This window comes from Haliotis cracherodii, unplaced genomic scaffold (assembly GCF_022045235.1).
Source record: "Haliotis cracherodii isolate W230 unplaced genomic scaffold, xgHalCrac1.p SCAF_9, whole genome shotgun sequence".
NCBI classification, from domain to species: domain Eukaryota; kingdom Metazoa; phylum Mollusca; class Gastropoda; order Lepetellida; family Haliotidae; genus Haliotis; species Haliotis cracherodii.
Window position 1 is genome coordinate 31,838,630 of NW_027266343.1, and position 13,121 is coordinate 31,851,750.

The 13,121-nt window shown below is 41.9% G+C and overlaps 2 protein-coding genes across 3 annotated transcripts in view; one reads left to right on the forward strand and one right to left on the reverse strand.

Moving 5' to 3' along the window:
- The window catches only part of LOC139452763 (5-hydroxytryptamine receptor 1F-like), a 194,866-nt gene that overhangs the window by 176,963 nt on the left and 4,782 nt on the right, over nt 1-13,121 (reverse strand). Inside the window, exon 1 of one of the 2 annotated variants that reach the window (XM_071234363.1) lies at nt 5,440-5,494. The exons of the other annotated variant lie outside the window; for it this stretch is intronic. The gene's annotated coding sequence lies outside the window, so the exon portion shown is untranslated. Of the gene's footprint in view, nt 1-5,439; nt 5,495-13,121 lie in introns of those variants that run through there. 2 annotated transcript variants of the gene reach the window in all.
- The window catches only part of LOC139451842 (uncharacterized), a 36,289-nt gene that overhangs the window by 5,059 nt on the left and 18,109 nt on the right, over nt 1-13,121 (forward strand). The gene's annotated exons all lie outside the window — the stretch shown is intronic.

The window sequence follows — 13,121 nt, forward strand, 5'->3', positions numbered from 1 at the left end:
ACGATCGGGGTTAAGCGATACAACGAACTGATCACCATTCACGTGTCCGGACTCACAGCACAAGATGGCCATTATCACCGTAAATCCGGCTGCATGTTTCAACATCCGGGTAATTGATCAGCGGCTCAGGCATAAACAATAGAAATATTTGTGGTTTGTCCTAGAAGAGGGAGAGCGAGCGTCGGACAGGCGTGGCTCAGAACCCCGCACGTATTGACCCATGTCTACACGACATTACCTACAACAGAAAACAGCCGCAAGTGCATTGTACTGAACACGGTTGACTTTTTATACACAAGTAAACTAGTTTCCTTACAACTAGTCTCACAATGAGTAATTAATGACAATCACTCAAGCGAACGCTCTATGAACAAATGGCTATGTCATTAACCACGAGTGCACCTAGAAGTATACGTTTATGACTTGGGAAGGTCGTTACAGAACCACCAATTACTTCTGACCATTTATAGTGCACGTATATTCCTATCTGATCTGGTTATTCTCAAATCAAGTTTAAGTTTTCGCAATATGGTCGGAACACAAACCCTCAACGATTACTACTGACCGATTACAGTGTATTTATATCTCATCTGGTTATTCATAAATCAAATTTACGTTTTCGCAATATCTATATAATCAACATTTCCGAATAACAAAATAATCATAGCCTCGGAAAATATAAGTGTCCCAAAATACTTAAATCAGCATTTTGAACCAAAGCACCATAACTTGAAGGAGCTCGCACCAGTGCCAAAAACTCTCAACGATCTTGAAAAGATCTGAGAAATACTAGGTGTTGAGACAAAGTAGACGTCAAAGCACACAGTTGTCAAGAATCCATATTCTGGTTAAGATTAATATTTACACTGCTTAATGCTTTTGAACTTCAAAGTTTCCTTGCCAAGTTGCTACGCATTCTGGTCAAAGATAATTGATCTCGCATATTAAGTCAAATACCTGTTCCTTAATAGAAGATCTGAGTAGCGAAGTGATGGCTTGAACCGACAGTGCATTAAGCGTTCTTTGGAAACTGCGTTTGACGGATTGCAGTTAGTCCTCGCGTGAGACAATCACCACTGTTATAATGGAAAATGGAAGATTAATTAGTTAGCAGAAAATATCTTGTTAGTGTTATTTCCATCAACTTGGAGTCTGATACTGAGTGTATTTGTGGGGCAAAATAAATCACGTTGACCCACAGTGATCTATGAATTAATCATCTGGAATGAATGGACACTGTTACCTAACAGAACAAATTGAAACTAAAAAGGAGAGGCGAGGTGAGGTGAAATGGGCTTTAAGTCGCGTTTAAGATAAGTGTGTATGTGTGTGTGCATGCGCGCGCGCGCGCGCGCGCGTGTGTGTGTGTGTGTGTGTGTGTGTGTGGCTGCTTGTACTAGTCTGGACGGTTCTATAGTACCAACGCACTGAAATACCATACAGCAGTTTAAACATGAATATCCACTATGATAGTATACTGACTCCGAGCCAACAGTCCTTGTTTTATGTTCTGAATGCCGATGGCCAGGCAGGGTAACAACAAGTTCCATATTTTAACTTTAAGTATGACGCAAGTATTGAACCAGAAACCGAACAAGGTCATTGAGGTAGGATTCCGATTCTGAACCAGAGACTGAACAACAGATTGTGCTATGAATTGGACAAGGTAGCGAAACAAGAATCTGAACCAGAAAACAAGAGATTATATCATGGCATGAATCAAGAACTGAACCAGAGAACGGCACCAGGCTCTAAACCATGGCAGAAGGGAATATATCATGAACTCAAAGAGGAAAAAGAGCAAGGTTCTGTCCCAGGGAACAACAGCCCATACCATGAACTGAAAGAGTGAACGGAACCAGGATCTGAACTGGGAAGTAAACCAGAGATCGAACCGAAGAAAAAAGATGAACCAGAGATTGAACCATGGGGACTTAGAAACCTGTGAACCTAACTAAAGAACCAGGGCCCCGTTCCACAAAGCGATCGTAGCGGTAAGATGATGGTAACTCCCACACTTTGACATAGACTTACGACATTCTTAGCGCTGAGATCGCTTAGTGGAACGGGGTCCTGGGAACAGGGAATATAACCACGGACTGAACGAGAGACTGAACAAGGAGATTATTATTGAATTGAACAAGGGAAACGGATCGTGTACAAAACCAGTTAACCAAACCAGAAACTGACCACTAAACTATCAAATCTGACGACTCTGTGTGTCAGGAGTGTGAAGAATATCGAGAATATCTTGCTCAAATGGCGATCCCCAAGGCACTGATGTCGGGCCATTCTGTAATATACTGATCACTTAAGTAAAGTGTCGCACAGTTAGACAGGAAAATGTCTTCGATTTCATCAAATTCCATTTGTAATGGACTGAACTGACACTAATGTAACATCGATTGGAATACGTCAATCAAATCAATATGGTCACTATACACCATCGCGCCGCTACCCTACAAAGATAATCCTCCACAGCCCACAATAGTGGACATAGTCTTCGGAAAGCCTGTCAGGGCCAGGAACTGAACCAGTAAAATAGGCTAATTAACCTGTCTGAGAATCGATGTCCGTGTATGGAGCCCTCAGCATTAATCCAGTAACGGAGATCCGAATGGTCTTTTAAATGTTATTACAATTTCTCCCCAGGCGCCAGACACTCAATATACTTGTTTGTCTACAGTGACATGGGATCAGTCTGGGTGACGGGGACGTTGAGCAACAACCGATGGCAGGAAGGGGCAAGATGGTGACACGGGGCTCTCTGAAACACCTGCTACCCTGATAATAAATTCTGGAAAGTGTGTAGAAGGTTAAAACCGATATCCGTTGATCACGTCCGGCTGCAACAGAACATGGAACAGCAACATCAGCGGTTTGTAGTTTGATCATTACTCAAAGGAGAGTCCGTTAAGGTTAACGCCGCCCAGAACAGTATGCAATTTATGCATCAGCTGTCAGCTTGACGTGGGAGGAAAGCCCAAACTGACGTAAGACGGTAGCACTTTGATTAGCACGAGTATGGTACTGACACACCTAACATAATAATCAAGGCCAATCTGGGATTCGAACCCACGATCATAGGTTTCTAGCAGTCTCCACAGCACATCCCCCCTCCCCCCTGATCACCCGTGACCCTCATCCATTAATATATCAGGATACCATTAGACATGAAATCAGTCTTCTGATAAGCAACTGTAAGAGTTTTCCAGGTCTTAAATTGATTTAAAGAGATCTACAATATTGCTTGAGAGAAATTCAACAATCTAAGAAAGACAAATGGTATGTTACCTGGAATCATATTTTTATTCTTATCATAATGTCTTCTTTCAATCAATTCAATGCACTTGAGATGGGTATGGTGTATTTCAATAATCCGACAATTCAGTTACTGTGACGTGCTTTTACAGTTTTTCTTATTCAGAAAGTATAAACAAACTCGGTCACACTGTTACGATCAGCTGGTCGGTATACATCAGAGGATGCGATCTCTACCTTTAATGACCACGTCCCTTCAATCTCTCCCACATTACCGTACAAGACATTGTTACACTCATTACCTACTCATTAGTCTTTCCCGACAACCCCTTATCAATGAATTCTGAGGGAAGGTTTATCGTAAATCGTTACCAGCTACGGTAGTTCCTACGGTATACAAATCCAACCTTGACCCTTCAGCTCAATATAAACACATCTTCAGTAGGGAACTTGTACAGTAAGCTATGTTGCCTTAAGGCATTAAAAAGGTATTCCATGAACCGTTGGATCAAATGTGTGTATCCCCCATAGACACGGCTATGTGTACCGTTATTCATGAGCCGTCAATCGCTGACTACCGTGAATCTTAAGCTCAATATGCCCAACGAGGGCTATTTCGCTAAGCTGCGATGACAGCTAATTTTCCCACGTCGGCGACAGTGACAGCCGCTACTGCGCACGACCGCCCAACTGGGGACGTGTCCTTAGGTTACCTCCATACAAACTGCAACAGTCAGTTTAATTCTCATTCACAGCGTCTCTCCCACGTGGATTGCCCCAAGGTACCGGCGTTATTTGACGGTAGTGGTGAAGGGGGCAAGATATTATTAGTCTCATTTAGCTTATGGCGTTGACATGCTTCTTTCCCAAACATGGTTCACATCAACATTGCGGTCCCAGCTATGATGAAATTCCCTCTCGCGTCGGTTTAGGAATTCATCTCACATCTACAAAATGTTTCTTACAAATCTCGAGGCTATGTCTCTCCTTTGGAAACACATCATCAACGTCAAGGTCAAGGTCAATCAACCCTCCGAACGTTTGTTTCTCCTCAGGCTAAAAGCAAATGTCTGATTTTGTTAAACGTTATATTTAGACCAACGATGCCCGAAATATATTGAACTCTCTTGGGTTAGCCAGTCGTGTCTTCAAAGGTTGCTAAGTGTTTTGAGCTGTGCTCTTGAAAGAGATTTTGTTGAATTGCAAGCAGCATCAGGGTCAAGAAGCGTGACACACATTGCGTTTGTGAACTGGATCGTGTACAAACGTCAAGGCAGAACAGGAACCGTTACTAAGTCAAGCATAATATGGGACACGCTAACCTCACGCTACTTCCGGTTTTTTGCCAAATAAAGCAACTACCATTTCAGTGGGGAGAGAAGCACGTGGCGTGACGTCACTCAAGTAATCAACGCAATTAGTGCAATGCACGCTAGGGACGGCGCTCCCAGTTTCAGCCACAGAAACCAGATTATCGACAAAAGTCAATTTCAAAGTTTTCAGCTCAGGCAAACATGGCGGTGTATGAGTGAGCGCCTCTGTCATAGTAAAGTTGATTTGAAAATCAATAATATTAAGATGATGTAACCATGCTCTAACCTTCAGAAACGCTTTTTGGGAAATGTCGTCCACAGAAAACAGCAAATTACGACATTCTATCAAAATATTTCTTCAAGAACTGACAAAATGTAACACCATTTTACCATGTATCCATAACGGTTGGCGGTAGGTGTTTATATGCACTGTAACTACTCGACAATCTCCAAATTATTCATGAATGCGTCTACAGAAAACGCCCAGCAGAATTATCTTACCAGAAATATTGGGTTTATTCAGAATGGCAAATCGCAACCAATCACAACCGAGCGGCATTATTTCTTAAAATAATACACAGACAGTTTGGGACTGCCAACTATTTCAAGTTATACGAAGCCATTAAACAGAAGCAAATAAAAAGGGGATAAGGAAACAGTTGAATTTATGTCAAATGGAAGAAAGTTTGAAAGTCAGATTGTTTTCATGTGTGCTTCATTTTCTCACATTTTCTCTAAAAGCCTTTCCGAAGCCTTTAATTCGCCACCATATACACAAGTTTGATTTATAAAATGAAAACTTTGTTAAACCATACAAAGATTGATGAATGCAACCATCACAAAGCAGATCTACACGAACACATACCTTATTGGTGTCATCATAGATACCAAATCCCGCACAACAGTGTCCAGAAATCCGCCAACTTTTACCAACTATCGTATATCCAGTTTACTGTTCACTGTTTACATGTTCAGTGGCGGAAAGCGACATCCCAACAACTGCCCATGGCGTGCTCGTTGGACGCTCACTGAGTCGGCCAGACTTTGTTGTCTCTCCAGTTCCTGACTTAATCCATGCGCGGGATCAGCGCGCGACAAATGTGCGTCACGAGGGGTAATAACGGAAATCGGCATCAATCCTGCTCAGCAGACGACACTCGGATGGCAAGACAGCAGACGACTCTGTGACAGCAAGACAGCAGACGACAGTGTGATGGTAGCACTTTTCTCCAGGCTAGTGATTGGGAAGTCATGACGAGCGGGAGAAGGCTGCACCACTAGAAAGGATTTGGGCTTCCTAACGAGCGGGGTAATCTCGGACTATTTCACAGATAGTATTTGTCAAATGACAAGAAGAATCACTTGAAATGACTTCTCAGACGAAGACCCGTTGCACGGATGCCTGTCAACATATCGACAGTGATAATATCTCCTTCCGACAGTGTTCGTTAACCATAGCTTAATGAATACCTGCTGGTTAAGTCTGAATACTCCCGGTCGTCAAGAAACGCCATCACTGACCGATTGAATGGCGCATAATTCCACACGAGCCTCATGTAAACAAGCTTGTTGAGTTGATTTCTCCTCGTAACAACATTACATTGTTTGCAACCAAGGTCGCGACTGGCTGCATGAAATAACTGTATAAGTGATAATGAATGGGGTTCTGTAAATTGTGCAGAGAAGAAACAAATTTACTAAGCAGTGGTGGAAGCGATGTTTTAAAAGTCAAATTTTGCAAAATATTAAATTTAATGAAAAAACACAATTTTGATGTTGGCAACCGAGGTCGCGACTGACTGCATGAAATAATTGTACAAGTGATCATGAACAGGGTTTTGTAAATAGTGCAGAGAAGAAACACATTTTCTAAGCTGTGATGGAAGCGATGTTTTGTAAGTTAAGTGTTACAAAATATAAAAAGAAAAAAACACAATTTTGACGTGGTTCTGGACGTATGGCTTCGATAGTGTGCTGCGCGTCGGCCAATCAACCTGTAATTGCTGCTGATCATATGCTCACGCGCACTTGACACCGAGGACAGCTATACATCAAAGATAAAATTATGAATGAGTAATCGTCAATAATAACGTTTTGAGCCAAGCAAATTGTATTAGTAACACGCGAAGCGGCAAGGGACTGCAAAATTGGGAATAATGTAGAGCTTGGCAATAAAACTGTCCGCTCTGATATCCCAATCGTAGGTTATTAAACTTCAATATACTAAGCGCGTGTGATAAATCACCGTAAATTAGTTAAACTGTCTAATATCAGAACAAAGGTTTTTCATCATTCATTGCGTGGTAATCAAATTATTTACTCCGGTATCAGTGCCTTTACATCTGCCTGCATGAGATGAGATATGTTTTTCACTGAATCAGCTAATATCCTGTAGAATAACGATTAAGTGCCGTTTAACGCCGCTTGGAAGCACGTCAGCTTAATGAGAATGGAAAGCCAAAAGTTACCTGGGTCTTTGACGTTTACTGTTTTGATAAAAAAAAACACGTCAACGGGTATGGTTTGACGAGAATCATATTCGGGTCGGATCTTGGATTCGATTCACGACCAGCAGATCCTGACACGTATAAAGGACGCAGCTCCGACCATCTTTGTTCAATTTTGGAAAACGAAAAACTGCTCTTAATGCACCATGCTGCACAAGGGGAGGTGGGGTAGCCTAGTGGTTAAAGCGTTTGCTCGTCACGCCGAAGGACCGGGTTCGATTCTCCACATGGGTACAATGTCTGAAGTCCATTTCTGGTGTCCCCCGCCGTGATATTGCTTGAATATTGCTAAAAGCGGCGTAAAACCCAGCATACTCACTCACTCACATGGATACAGTGCGAAGCCCATTCCTGGTTACCCGCATTGTGATGTTGCTTTAATATTGTCAAAGTCGGGTTATAACACAACTCACTCATAAAGAAAAGGACACAGATTTCGTCACAGTGGTTCAACAGGCCATACTTTCCCATTTCACGAACACCTGGTGTCATCACTGAATTTCAGTGATCCATTCATACCACATTCCTTACTTTTATGCCTTTCAATCCCAATTTGTCGGCAGATAATCGACACAAATTTTTCACTGGCGGTGACGTTTTATACTTTATACCACTCCATAGTTCGTACATGATACGATAAACCTTTAACTTGTGAAAAGTTGCCGATTACAGCATACGCGTCCATGATTACTGATTTCATTCAAATTGAAACCTCTTGTCACACGGCCATCAGCATCTACGAAAGCCTACCCCAGTGACAAGACCCGTGAAGATCCGGGGTAGAATATGTCTTCAGCAACCCATGCTTGCCGTAAAAGGCGACTATGCTTGTCGTAAAAGGCGACTAACGGGATCGGGTGGTCAGGCTCGCTGACTTGGTTGATGCATGTCATCGGTCCCAATTGCGTGGATCGATGCTCATGATGTCAATCACTGGATTGTCTGGTCCAGACTCGATTATTTACAGACCGCCGTCATATAGCTGGAATATTGATGAGTGCGGCGTAAAACAGCAAACAAACAAACAAACAAAAATACCTCGAGTCCCACGTAGGAATTAACCATCAATAGTAAGGTTATGAATGCGGCACCTTTTACAACATAGATAGTTATGATAACTGATGACGTTTCGAGAGGTGATGTTGTCAACGTTAAATCCGTTTTCTACCTTCCACGTCACGTGACCTGTGAGACCCGTGCATGCCTCTACGTCTCACCACGACTGACACCAGGGGATCAATACAGGAAGTGGGGAAGGGTAGGGTACGACGCGCGACAGATAAGAGGGCTAGGGTAAGACGCGAGACATTTCATCGATACCACTTCGTTTATCGACCTATGGATTTCTACCTCGGTCGATATGAACTATCTTGTCCTCGCTATCAAGTAATCGATAAAACCTTGCATTGAAGTACACGACACACACTTAGTGTACACCGCACAGTATGTTTTCGCACGTTTGTTATACGATGTTTACTTCATTACCGCAGTGTTATTGTATTAAGGCAAAGACGTGAGTCCAGCAGATCATCTATGAGCAGGCTGATGTCGACGAAACGCGCCGTTGTCTTAAATGTATTATTCCAATTTCTGTTCAGACATCACGTGACGGTTTTGTGTCATAGCTGCGTCGAGTGGATGGGAGATAATACTAATACGAAAACACATTTTGTCTTGTGGACCAAAACAGCCGCCTTGCTCGTTACTAGCTGTCATAGCGTGTTATACCGTGTTATTCAATATACACGGAATCTGGAGTTGACTTTTGGTCGACATGTGGAGGACATTTCCGACTTGTTAGGATTATGGAAATGTTTTTGTTTTATATGCGTGTATAATTAATCATAACCAAAAAATTACATAATATTGGTATATAATATATAAAAATATAAAATATCTAAAAAAAATTAAATCTGTTGTCGTTTCAACCTAATTTAGCGGACAGTAGATATTATGTGGGGCCACAATTGAATATGGAATTGTTATATATTAACCGTCACATATTATGTTTTTGTGATGGTTGCAAAAAATCAAAATCGTCATTTCATGCATGACAGGCTGTGCAGAGTTGCGTCCCTTGGGCACGCCAGAAACCTATGATTGTGGGTTCGAATCCCGGTTCGCCCCGATTATGTTTCTAGGTTTGTCAGCACCATACCCGTGCTCGTGGGTTTCACCGAAGTGGTAAAACGTCAGAGACCTGCATCACTTCGGGCTTTCCTCCCACATTAAGCTGACACGCCGCGATATAACTGGAATATTGTTAAAAGCAGCGTTAAACCCAACTCACTCACTCACTCATGCATGACAGCGCCAAACAATTTGGTCATTGTTTTTAGTTGTGTTTGTAGTTTGTAGTTTATAAGTGTTAAATCGGTGTGGTATAGAAAATAGTATAATATAGTATGGTGGGTGACAGTACTGCACTTAACTCCTTTCTACTGAATATTTATTGTTCATAAACTGTCGGGCAAAAGAAGATATCTACTTGAAAATTGGATTTGACCAAATAATGGAATACGTTATAAAAACGTTACAAGGCTGAGTGGGTGAGTATGGTTTTACGCCGCTTTTAGCAATATTCCAGCAATATCACGGCGGGGGACACCAGAAATGGGCTTCACACATTGTACCCATGTCGGGAATCGAACCCGGGTCTTCGGCGTGACGAGCGAACGCTTTAACCATTAGGCTACCCGACCGCCCCCTTACAAGGCTGAAAACAGAAACACTGCAAACTTAAGGTCCATAAACACAACCATGATTCCCGTATCAAATACATCGCATAAATATAAACCATTTCTGTTTTGTTTCACTTTTAGCCACCATCAAACATGGGTGAATACTTTCTTTTGCCCGGCAGTTGAATTACAGTTTATCATTTCACAATAAGAACTTTTTAAATATTTACATTAAAATCATAGGAAGATCGGAAACTCAAATAATTACACTACTTTAAGTGCGGGACTAAAAGCAGCGTCGTTCACCATGACGCCTTGACTGCAAATACAATCAACACAGAATAGTTACAATACTGTAAGTGCAGGATTTTAAACGGTCACGATCACCATAACACCTGGAGTGCAAATACAATCAACAAAAACCTATTCCGTTTTAGGAACATGGAACAGAATGGATGGTCAATACACATCCGTTTTCATAAGAAGATGTTAGGAATTTCCTCAATAAATCACCAATGTTTGTCTCTATGCTGCGCGCAGTAGGGTCTTGTACGTCATGTAAGGTTGGTCGGTCGCGTTAGCGATGAAATAAATCCATTTATGGAAGGATATATGAAAATGAAAACCATGAAGCTGATTTTAAATCAGTGGCAACTGAAAGGTCGATATACACTTCGCTCTTGTCGTGTGAACATTTCGTCAGATTTCCAAACGCTAAATATTGCCTGTTGTTATCCGACTCACGATCTTGTCTGCGTCTGAAACGCTAACATTAATCATTTATCCAGGCTTTCACTCCATCTGTCCTTTGATCCTTTGACCTTTATAACAAAGTCCATTACCTTAAGGACAGTACGCATACGTAGTACAGGGGTGGCCTAGTGGTTAAAGCGTCCGCTCGACACCTCAAAAGTCCGGGTTCGAATCCCACTCATTTCGGGTGTCCCCCGTCATGACGGCTGGAATAGCGTAGTGTAAAACCACACTTACTGAAACGACGCATGCCAAGTGTTGCTATCTGACAGTTCACAATGAAAACCCGGTGTTGCAACCAACTGTTGCGGGGTCTTCAAAGTCGGTTCGCTTTACACACAGAGGTGCAAAGACTTGTGTTTACCGCGGACTTGAAGAATAAGTGATCTTAATTATGGAGCAGTTGCCATTGATTTCCCCAGCTAATGCACCGCTCTAGTGAATCAATAAACCCACTGCTCACAAACATGACGGCACACCATTACCATCACTTGAAACACAACACGTTGCCACGCGGACAGATCTCTGTACATAATGAACATGGTAATGTGTACTACATTGCTTCAGGCATATTTTCAGTGAAAGTATTGAGTTGGATATAAATAGTATACTTAAACAGCAACGCCCACATTTTCACTTTTCAGTTACCAGTGATAGTCGCCGACCGACCGTGGATGTAGTGGTTACGGTTGGCATGACAAGCTCTAGGAAGCTCAGATTCCCTACAAGGAATTGTATTATAATGCCGCTGTATGGACATTATCATCAACAGGAGTGCTCCTGAAAAAAGCGACAGTAATCGTATTTAACATACCACCATGGGAGTTACGATCGTCTCGGTGTCAGATCTGATGCTGTGAGTCGTTTCTGACTAATCACGAACTTTTGAGGTGCAGTCGAGCGTGTCTTGGGAAGATGTCAAAAGCTCTTGCTCAAAAGTAGTTTTATCAGGTTTACAACATTCAAGGTCTTATTACATCTTTTCAAAAAGTTTTATGGAAGGCATGTTAGGACATTTCCAAATTTGACGCATCGGTGACAAAAAATATGTCTGGTGCAATATTATTTTGACTTGTCCTATATGTTCCTGGGTATTTTTCAGGTGAAGAATCGACTTGCCTTTGTGTGTATTCCTGCCTGGAGTCACCGGTCGACGAGGATACGTTCACCTTTTCGTGGACACCTGGTATTATCACTTTTTGATAGTGAGTGAGTTTGGTTTTGCGCCGCCTTTAGCAATATTTCAGCAATATCACGGCGGGGGACACCTGAAATTTGGCTTCACACATTGTACCCATGTCGGGAATCGAACCAGGGTCTTCGTCGTTTTGGCCACAAGGCTACCCATATCAAGTCATCCATATACACATGCTGACGATTCGTACAGTAGGCTTTGAGAAGAGATTTCTTTTTATCGTGGAAAGAGTTTTGTGGCTTTTATTTCCGACCAGCAGTAGGTGCTAGGAACCTGTTCTTCAACGGAATATCCACTGGGATGACCCACAAATTAGCTTTTTCGTAAAGCTATATATTTCAGCCTTTTTTCGCAAACTAGTCTGTCAGTTATTTATTGACAGAATTATGATAATGAGCTGAGAAAAATTGTTTTCTTTTCATTGCTTCAGAAAACAGAGCAATTTCTCTGATCCTAAACCCACCTCTATTAGCCTCGTTACAACCTCTGATTTGATGGATCAGGGTTACATAATGTTTACCAGATCCTGGTGAAACGTAACACGATTTGTCGCGTCTCTGCAATCGTCGATTAGTCTTCGATCGTTATTCCTTTTGTCATGATCTTGAACAAATAAGAAGTATTTTCTAACGTCTTTCATTGATCGTGGCAAATATCCTGTGGTACTCCATTGATTTACAGATCAGTAAACGTCTATATATAACCCACCCTGATTAAAATATCACATGCCCAATATGATATGCTAATTCTATAGGCACAATTGATTCAGCGATCCCTGCTGGGGATAGGAATCTAATGAAAAGGGACGTATATATGTATGAATAATGAACAGGAATAACGTAGACCAGTGCTTAATTACTAAGCACCTTGGACCCGTAATAAGCAAGGCTTTATCAATGATGTAACATAACACGTGGTTTCCGGCCAACATAGAGTATCTGTTACAGCTCTGGGCGGACTGCATCAGATGGTTTGGTAATTTCCACTGGATTAATATTTATGGAAATCGTGGTTCACAGATTGACTTTATTCTGACGATAACTAAAAATAGTGACAGGGAATATTCTTTAACGTCATGTTAGTTATTTTTTATTGGAAATTTGAATACCAAAACTATATATTCTCTCACTCTCTGACACGTAAACACCTACCCTACCTGTACGTCTCTCACTCATTGACACGTAAACACCTACCCTACCTGTACGTCTCTCACTCATTGACACACCTAAACACCTACCCTACCTGTACGTCTCTCACTCATTGACACGTAAACACCTACCCTACCTGTACGTCTCTCACTCATTGACACACCTAAGCCTCTACCCTACCTGTACGTCTCTCACTCATTGACACCTAAACACCTACCCTACCTATACGTCTCTCACTCATTGACACCTAAACACCTACTCTA